The sequence below is a fragment of the Mixophyes fleayi genome, chromosome 4 (genome assembly GCF_038048845.1).
Source record: "Mixophyes fleayi isolate aMixFle1 chromosome 4, aMixFle1.hap1, whole genome shotgun sequence".
NCBI classification, from domain to species: domain Eukaryota; kingdom Metazoa; phylum Chordata; class Amphibia; order Anura; family Limnodynastidae; genus Mixophyes; species Mixophyes fleayi.
The window spans coordinates 82220519-82229620 of NC_134405.1; positions in this window are offsets into that span (position 1 = coordinate 82220519).

The following is a 9102-nucleotide window of genomic DNA, read 5'->3' on the forward strand; positions in this document are numbered from 1 at the left end:
CCCCGAACAGATTAAGACATAGGGATTATTGTGGCAAATGTAGGCTGTTATTCAGAGGCTGCTTTCATTGTACTGCTGAAGAGGCATATGTGGAGCAGCACTGAGAATGTCATCTCTATATTTATACTGAGAAATTAGCCCATCCAGAGTGGGGGGGAATCACTGCAGGAAAGAATAATCCCTTAACCCTTTCACTGACAGAAAGGGCTGTGATATACACAATACTAAGGGCTCTATTTATCAAAGGGGCAAAAAACTCTATTGCTGGGTTAGTTTTTGCCAGCAATACAGCTTTTTTTCACCTCACCCTATTCATCAAGGAATGGCTACATGTAAGTGCCATAATTCTGCCAAATACAATCAATGGCGGGTGTCCGAAGGGAGGACCCCCACCAAAGTACTAAATTTGGGGTTTGAGATTTAGTAGAAAACCGCCACAATGGGATGATTTTGGTAAGCATGGGAACCAAGCCATGCATAAACTGAACAACATTCCACTGGAAAATTGTGCATAGCATATTGCCAGACCATTCCTAGAGGAAAGGTGGTCCGGGTAAGTGTAAGGTCTTTGTTGTACTCCAGATTTATTTTTTCAGCTGACTTAACTTGGATTGAGTAAGTACCAACCATACCACACCAGAATAGTCCTATAATCCCTAGATGTTGGATTATGGTGATTATTAATATTGATTTATCATATCAACCAACATCCTAGGGAATGGTGCACCCACGCAAAATATCAAGTCTAAAGATTAACAAAGGGCACAGTTTGTGTGTTCAGGGCACTCAAAGGATAATAAAGTGATTTTAAAACATCTCCAAGTTTTATTAGTATACATTAAAATAATAACACATAATAACATGTTTAGAGTAGTGAAATATTAAAACGTGTTACTACATAAGTCATTTCTTATAGACCCATACTTATTTGAAGGAGAGACGGCACGTTCTGGCAGTATTCTGCCGGTTTTAACAGTTACTATTTTTGGTTATTCATTTCATAAACATGTTTTAATATTTTACTACTCTAAACATGTTATTATGTGTTATTATTTTAATGTATACTAATAAAACTTGGATATGTTTTAAAATCACTTTATTATCCTTTGAGTGCCCTGAACACACAAACTGTGCCCTTTGTTAATCTTTTAACTTGGATTGAGTTACTTCATTGATACACTACATACTGAAAGTGACTAGAATTCTATTACCATAATTAGAGAAAACAGATCTCTAAGGTAAATGCATCCTCATAGTTAGAAGCAAAGCCAAGCTTACAGACAACCTTTACTTTGGAATTTCAGTGGGGAATCCACAGCCCATGACATATCTGAAGTATGTGGGGAATCCACAGCCCATGCCATATCTGAAGTACGTGCAGCACCTGAAGGTAGAATTGAGAGTAGTGTATAGGCTCACTGAGGCTGTTTCAGGAAGGTCAGGGGGGAGAACAAAATTTGACAAGATGATAAAGTTAAAGAGCACAAGTTTAAGAAGGGTGTCCAAATACTAGTCAGACAGCTGGTGTCCCAGGAAAATATGCATTTATGGATCAGTGTAGGTTTGTCTGTTACATTGTAAGGGGAAATCATCTGGAGTTCCAGCCTACAGAGTATGGCCAGAACCTAGGATTGGACCTGTCAATATGTGGTGGCCGAGTACTGATGGGATTTCCTTCCCTTACCTTGTCCTCCAGACACGAGTCAGGTTCTTTTTTGGTCGGATATCCGGTGGTCAGGAGATAAATTCTTCAATGAAAGGGACAAGGATTGGTCAAATAACTTGGGTTTATTAATAATGCGGTAAAGATAATTTTGGTAAGCCACCGCGCCACTGACCCCTTCAACTCAATGGTAATGACAAAATATTAATTTGATCAGCATAGAGCACAATAGCATTTAACATATAATAACAATAAATCAATTTTCAGGTAAATCACTTAACATTAATATTCAACTAAAACATTTGGTGCACCAATATAATCTTGGTGACGTTACCATATTTTACACTCAGTCCTGGGTTGAACTGTGCACAGGAATTTAGTAGAAGTGCTGCACGTGGTTGGGGCCCATAAATTACTTTTTCACGCCAAATAAACTGATGATCTTTTGTATTGCACAGTCTCTTTTGTGTGTATTCACAGACCTCTCTATTTTCTCTCCTCTCACACTGTTCTCAGTACATAGCTCAGTCTGTTTAGTGTGATGTCACAGATCTCTATACTGCTTATTTGTTTTCAGTACTTTCCTTTTTACTCACACCTCTCTTTGGCTCACTTCTTATCTTCTTCTCTCTCAGTCTATGCAGACACAGGGATCTCTCTCCCTCAGAAGTCTAGAACTTTCCTCTTCCCACTGCCTTCTGGGAGTTCACAGTTATTACCAAAGTTAGTGGACTTGTTGCTCCTTCCTGTTACTCCCGGCAACCACCAACCATTCCCAACTGTCACTTCTCCCTCAAAAAAATATATATATATATTTTTAAATCTTTATAAACACTTTTAACAATTAACAAATTAAATTAACAAATTAAAAACATATAGATACACCCCAGGGTACTCAGATTTTGGGGCACCACAAATACATACCATCTACAACAAGACTGGTCAACCTGTGGCTTTCCAGGTTTTGTGAAACTAAAAGTCCAAGCATACCCTTGCAGCTATCGGCTGGCTATCTACTGGCAAAGCATGCTAAGGCTTATAGTTTTGTAAACACCTGGAGAGCCACAGGTTGGCCAGATCTGATCTACAACATTGATGGGAAGGGTAAGTACCAGCAGAGCCCGCTGCCACAGCGCAAAGGAGTGCAGAGGAGCAGGGAGAGAGAGAAGGGAATGCAGTCATAGAGGAGGGAAGAGGTAGCATGGCCTTAGTGGAGAGCAGGAGGTTCAGCAGCATCCAGAGGGAGTCCTGATCTGGCCCAGGTGTCCAGAGGGAGTCCTGATCTGGCCCAGGTGTCCAGAGGTAGTCCTGATCTGGCCCAGGTGTCCAGAGGGAGTCCTGATCCGGCCCAGGTGTCCAGAGGGAGTCCTGATCTGGCCCAGGTGTCCAGAGGAAGTCCTGATCCGGCCCAGGTGTCCATAGGGAGTCCTGATCCGGCCCAGGTGTCCAGAGGGAGTCCTGATCCGGTCCAGGTGTCCAGAGGGAGTCCTGATCCGGCCCAGGTGTCCAGAGGGAGTCCTGATCCGGCCCAGGTGTCCAGAGGGAGTCCTGATCCGGCCCAGGTGTCCAGAGGGAGTCCTTATCTGGCCCAGGTGTCCAGAGGGAGTCCTGATTCGGCCCAGGTGTCCAGAGGGAGTCCTGATCCGGCCCAGGTGTCCAGAGGGAGTCCTGACATGGCTCAGGTGTCCAGAGGAAGTCCTGATCCGGCCCAGGTGTCCAGAGGGAATCCTGATCCGGCCCAGGTGTCCAGAGGGAGCCCAGGGGTATATTTACTAAACTGCGAGTTTGAAAAAATGGAGATTCTAGCTGTCATTTTGTAGAATGTACTAAATAAATGATAACTAGACACTGATTGGTTGCTATAGGCAACATCTCCACTTCTTCAAACCTACAGTTTAGTAATTATACCCCCAGATCTGGTTCAGGGGTCTATAAGAAGTTTAATCCAAAGGCCCAGCAGTATAAAGTTGTCTAGAAGGAGTTCAGTCCAGAGGCCCAGCGTTGTTAATGTGGCCTAAGGTAGTTTGATCCAGAGGCCTGGTATTGTCCAGGTGCCCAGAGGGAGTTCAGACCAGATCAAGATGTTTAGCAGTGTTCAGTTAGTCACCTTTACTGTCCTCCCGTGTATTTGGCCAAGCAGAGAGAGCTTGCACTTCTTCAGCCAGGCTATAGATGAGCTGAAAGGCCCATGAAGGCAATCCTCTGAGTCTTTATTTGAGTGTCCACTGGGACACCAAAACTGCCACTTATCTGTAGCAGTAGTGTGTGAGTAAGCCCCACTTGCACTGCTCCATACATGGGCCTGAATCCATCGATAATTTGCCAACCTCAATTAGAGGGTTGAACTTAAACTATTATAATATTGCAGAGGCTACTCCCATTATCCTCCTGATTATAGTAGGTTGTGATCGCATCTACCTCAGATGATACAGGGAAACCAATATAATATAATATTTTAAAGAGAGGTGTTATACTAGGCCACTACCACATTGCAGGCCAAGGATTGTATCCTTCCATTTTAATCGTTATCCCCCTTTATCGACCCAGGCCATCTATGTATAGTACCATAGTAACTGAGTCCATTAGTGTTCTTTTCTGTACTTAACATATTTAAACTATACTTGTTGGTATTATTAACAGTTTAGGTTGTTTGTCTGTAGGTATATCGGCTTACATTGTATGAGGACGGCCTAACGGGGGGTGGTTTCATCCTTCTGAGGGCTTGGCCCAGATTTTACAATAAGGAATGTTATGCATTATGGTGACGCTCTGCTGATGGCTTGCTGTATCTCTGCAGATCATGCATGGGACACAACATGACATGACCACTGGACATGATCATAGCACAATGCTATTGTACTTGGGATATGAGGTTTATTTATGTTCCTTTACAATATACAGAATGAGAGCAGATTCTGAACTACTTTCTTCCATATAAAAAATAAATACTGACATGCAGTTAGTCAGTATATGGGACAAAAAGTTTACAAATTACATCTCATAAGCAACACACATTTAAGGGCCTAATGATCTTGGATTTGAAGCATATGACATACATGCTGTGTCACAGCCACTTTATCCGTTTAAGACCTAGATCAGTGATGGCTAACCAGTGACACTCCAGGTGTTGTGAAACTACAAGCCCCAGCATGCTTAGCCAGTAGATAACTAGCTGATAGCTGGCAAAGCATGCTGGGGCTTGTAGTTTCACAACACCTGGAGTGTCACCGGTTAGCCATCACTGACCTAGATGGCCACAAATTGCATAATGTATGGGCCCTAATAGACCTCCGATCCACATGTGATCAGGACCTGTCAGGTGTCAGTGGTGACACACTGTGATGTGGTGCTATGATGGTCATATCTGGCAGTATAGGTTAACTCTTGGATTGCACTACCGGCATATCTGACCATGTGACCTGAGAAATTCAGATTTGGCCACATGCGCATGGCCGATTCTGAAAAAGATCCGGTTGTCAGGCAAAGCAGTCCAAACGGCACATTTATGGCAAGCTATAGAGTGGCTCGATCACTATGACTCTTCGCTATTGAATATGTTGCATTGGGATGAGTTTGCTTCTCTCAAGACAAATGTCCACAAAAATAAAATTGCACAGGATTTGTTGGTATTATTTTGTAAACATGGCTTTATGTAATAAACCTAAATGTGTAATTATTTAAACAGAATTAAATGACGGGATGGGTGGGAAACTCCTCTCCTAACCGTTCCTGAATAACATTCTCCCAGAAAAGCAGTATTGCACACATCAGCCTCGAGTTTGTCACATTCCAGCTTTGTTTCATAGATATGTTGATGTTTGATATTGATGTGTTTTGCATCGGCAAAGTTTTACACAAAAGATGTAAGTGCAAACTCACTAAGTCATTACCCAGCTTAGCAGAGACTCGTGCTCTGTGAAGCAGTTAAGCAGCAGGTACATAGGAGGTTAGTATGTGCCTCTTTGTGGTTCTGGCTACCTCCAACTTGCCTGTCCCTTTCTATCATAGTCTAGGTTCAAATTCTGAAGCTATAAAGCTATGACCTCATCTTGGCAAGAGGGATGTGGAGACTGGACTAGCCTTATAAGGACCCATTAAATACAGACATGGAGGAAGAAAAACATTCTTATTTTCGGCTAGTGGAGTGTAAAGTAAAGTACAGTCCATCAACAACATAATCACCCTCCTCCATCACCGGCTTGCTGTGAATGTTCTTTGTAACATGAGCCTATTACAAATTTCCAGCTAAAGTCTCCTTGTATAAAAAAAATAGTGTCCATTTCATATGCTGCGAATCTGTGCAGTCACATATTGCTGTTATGAGGAGGGAGACCACAATGTATTTAATGGGACCAAGACCCAAAGCTCTAGGTCCCTTTTTCACACAGGCCCGTGACTGGACTTACCTTGCGACCATTTCTTGATTAGCTGCTGTATCAAAAGCACCTGTGTTGCTGTTTATCATCATCATCACCATTTATTTATATAGCGCTACTAATTTCGCAGGGCTGTACAGAGAACTCATTCACATCAGTCCCTGCCCCATTGGAGCTTACAGTCTAAATTCCTTGACACACACACACACAGACAGACAGACAGAGAGAGACTAGGGTCAATTTGTTAGCAGCCAGTTAACCTACCAGTATGTTTTTGGAGTGTGGGAGGAAACCGGAGCACCTGGAGGAAACCCATGCACACACAGGGAGAACATACAAACTCCACACAGATAAGGCCATGGTCGGGAATTGAACTCATGACCCGAGTGCTGTAAGGCAGAAGTGCGCACCACTTAGCCACTGTGAATTAATTAAAGAAAGTTGCTTTTTTAAATTATAACGCTATTAGACTAGCTTTAGCTTAAAACACATAACAGATTGACAGTTATGCTGCGTTCCTCAGAGACAAAAGAGGGACAGGATATATGTATAAATTGTGCCATTCCAGAGATTCAAGTAGTTTAACTCTTTATCATACCTAGCATCTGAAATATCCCGGGGGCAGGTCGTGGTAAAAGTATAGTCAAGAATCACCCTTCCCTTATTATTGCCGATATGGCAGCATCTTTTGATGACCTGTAAACTGTCAAGCATCGTCCCTGCATCACTCCCATGGAGTGTGGACGGCCGCCAGTCATTTCCAGCAGGACACCGCCGGGCGCATGTGCATTAGCAGGTCCTGTTGCTAGACAATGGGACGCTATTCTTGGCATTCTGTCAGCAGTCAGTGTCGTCACTGACTGCCAGCCTATCAGCACAAAGAACCTCTATTTAAACCTGGCTCTGACACCACTAGGGTACCACAGTATCAGGTGTTCCTGCCTCTAACTTTCCATTGCATCTTGCATCTTGCATCTATTACTCCTATTTGGTATTGACCCGGCTATTCTCTGACCATTCTCCTGGATTGTGATTTGGTTATCCTGTTCTCCTTGTTTGACCTCAGCTATTCTCTCCTGTGTCTCTGGATCCCCTTTAATACTGCATTTCCTCATTGGCTTGATCCGGATTGTCTGACTATTCTCACCTCTACTACGCTGGTGACTGTCTTGGAGAACCGCAACCTCTTCTGAGCAAGCGTGGGGCCGGTGCTTTATTAATAATAAAGCCATATATGCATGTTATCAAAAATTTCAAAAATAACTCTAGACACAGAGGGCCTGATTCATGTTCGAATGCAACTTGCAAGTAAGTTGTGTTTTAAAAAAAGAGCACAGAACTTGAGCGTAGTTCAGACCGTATTCAAATCAAAGCGGATCTTAAGCTACTTTTCCTTTTTAATCTGGGTGTAAGTACATTTTTCCTAAATGGTACTTGCCTTACATAGACTGAACAGATTGCAGTATTGCTATCATCTGTTCACTAAATGATAACATCAGAACACATAAAATACATTTTAAATTATAAAATAAACAAACAACTCTTAACAGTACAATTATTAATAAAGATATGGATTTTTTTAAAATATATAAATCAACATGCTTTTAATGCATAATGTACATACAATGCGTTTATATAGTCAATCTTCATTGCATACTAATGTTCTGTGCTAGCTAGTGGCGCGCTTGCGTGTCATTTTTAATGCAAGGACTATGCCATGTCAGTCATCACGATCAGTCGGCACTTACATCTGCCCTGTAACTAGAGCAAGTAATACAGCTGAAACCAGGCGTACTGATGAGAAACACAGGACTTGAATTGTCCACATCTGCATCGGCATGCCCCCGTACTGTACATGTCCATCCGCCCCTTGCCGCACCTGTTCTGTCTCTCAAGTCAAAAGCAATCAGGTAATTTGCGTTCATGAATTGTATGCAAAGTCCTTTTCTGAGCACGTGAAGAGCTATCTCACGCAAGATACGGCACGCAAACAGACTTGCCTCTGAACATGAGTCAGGCCCAGATACTCTAAAAAGGACATCAGTTAGGGAAATTCAAAGTTTTGGGAGAAGAAAAAGACTGAAATGTCTATTTTACATTATACTTGCCTACTTTCTCTGAATTTCCCGGGAGACTCACGAATTTCGGGGGAATCCTCTCGGACTCCCAGAAGAGTAGGCATCCTTAATGACACAAATTTACGTCATTAATTCTCGCCCTCTGCTAGATATTGCGTTAATGTGACCATATCCCAGCAGGGGCAGGGTCACTGTAACGCAATGATGTTACCACACCGCGTAATACACCTGTCACATGACCTCCCCTCCCCGGGTATCTCCCGGAAGGAAGGTTTCAAAATTCGGCAGTTACACTTAAGGGAAAAGCTGTGAATAAGGTTAACCAAACTGGGAATCTGGAAATGTTTAGAGTTTTAAGAACAGACATTAGTAGGTTTTGGGATCCAAAGGGACCTGTATCCCAAATATAAGATACACTGAGAAATAAAGCAGTTAACTTGTGGCTATCCAGCTATTGTGGAACTACAAGTGCCATTATGTCTTGTCAGCCTGACAAACTCTTCCTCTGCGTCTGAAGTAGTGACTTGTTCAGGGACAATTTATTATCAATGTTTTGATCCTTTGTAGAGTAGTCAAATAAATCAGGTCCTGCCATGTCACTGAACTACATCTACGTAAAATTAAGCCTGTTTATGGAAACAAAAATAATTTCATTATGTCTGGCTGCAACCATTCTGTTTTGGATAAATGGATAAAATGTTCCAACAAATAAATGAAACATTGCAGAGCATCAGCCATATCCTCAAAATAAAACAGTGTGTGTGTGTGTGTGTAGGAAATGTTAGTTCCACATATTGCAATACATGTTAAGCTGACCAACTCATGCCAAAGTCTTCCCCTTCTGGCCAGTCCTCTTGCACCCCAGGTTCTACATGCAGACGCGGGCTGGCAGATATCAGCCCGGGGGGCACACAGGCGGCCGCATCCCATGTCATGAGATGCGGCCGCCGGTAAAAATCAACAGAAACTGCATCCGGGGGCGGCC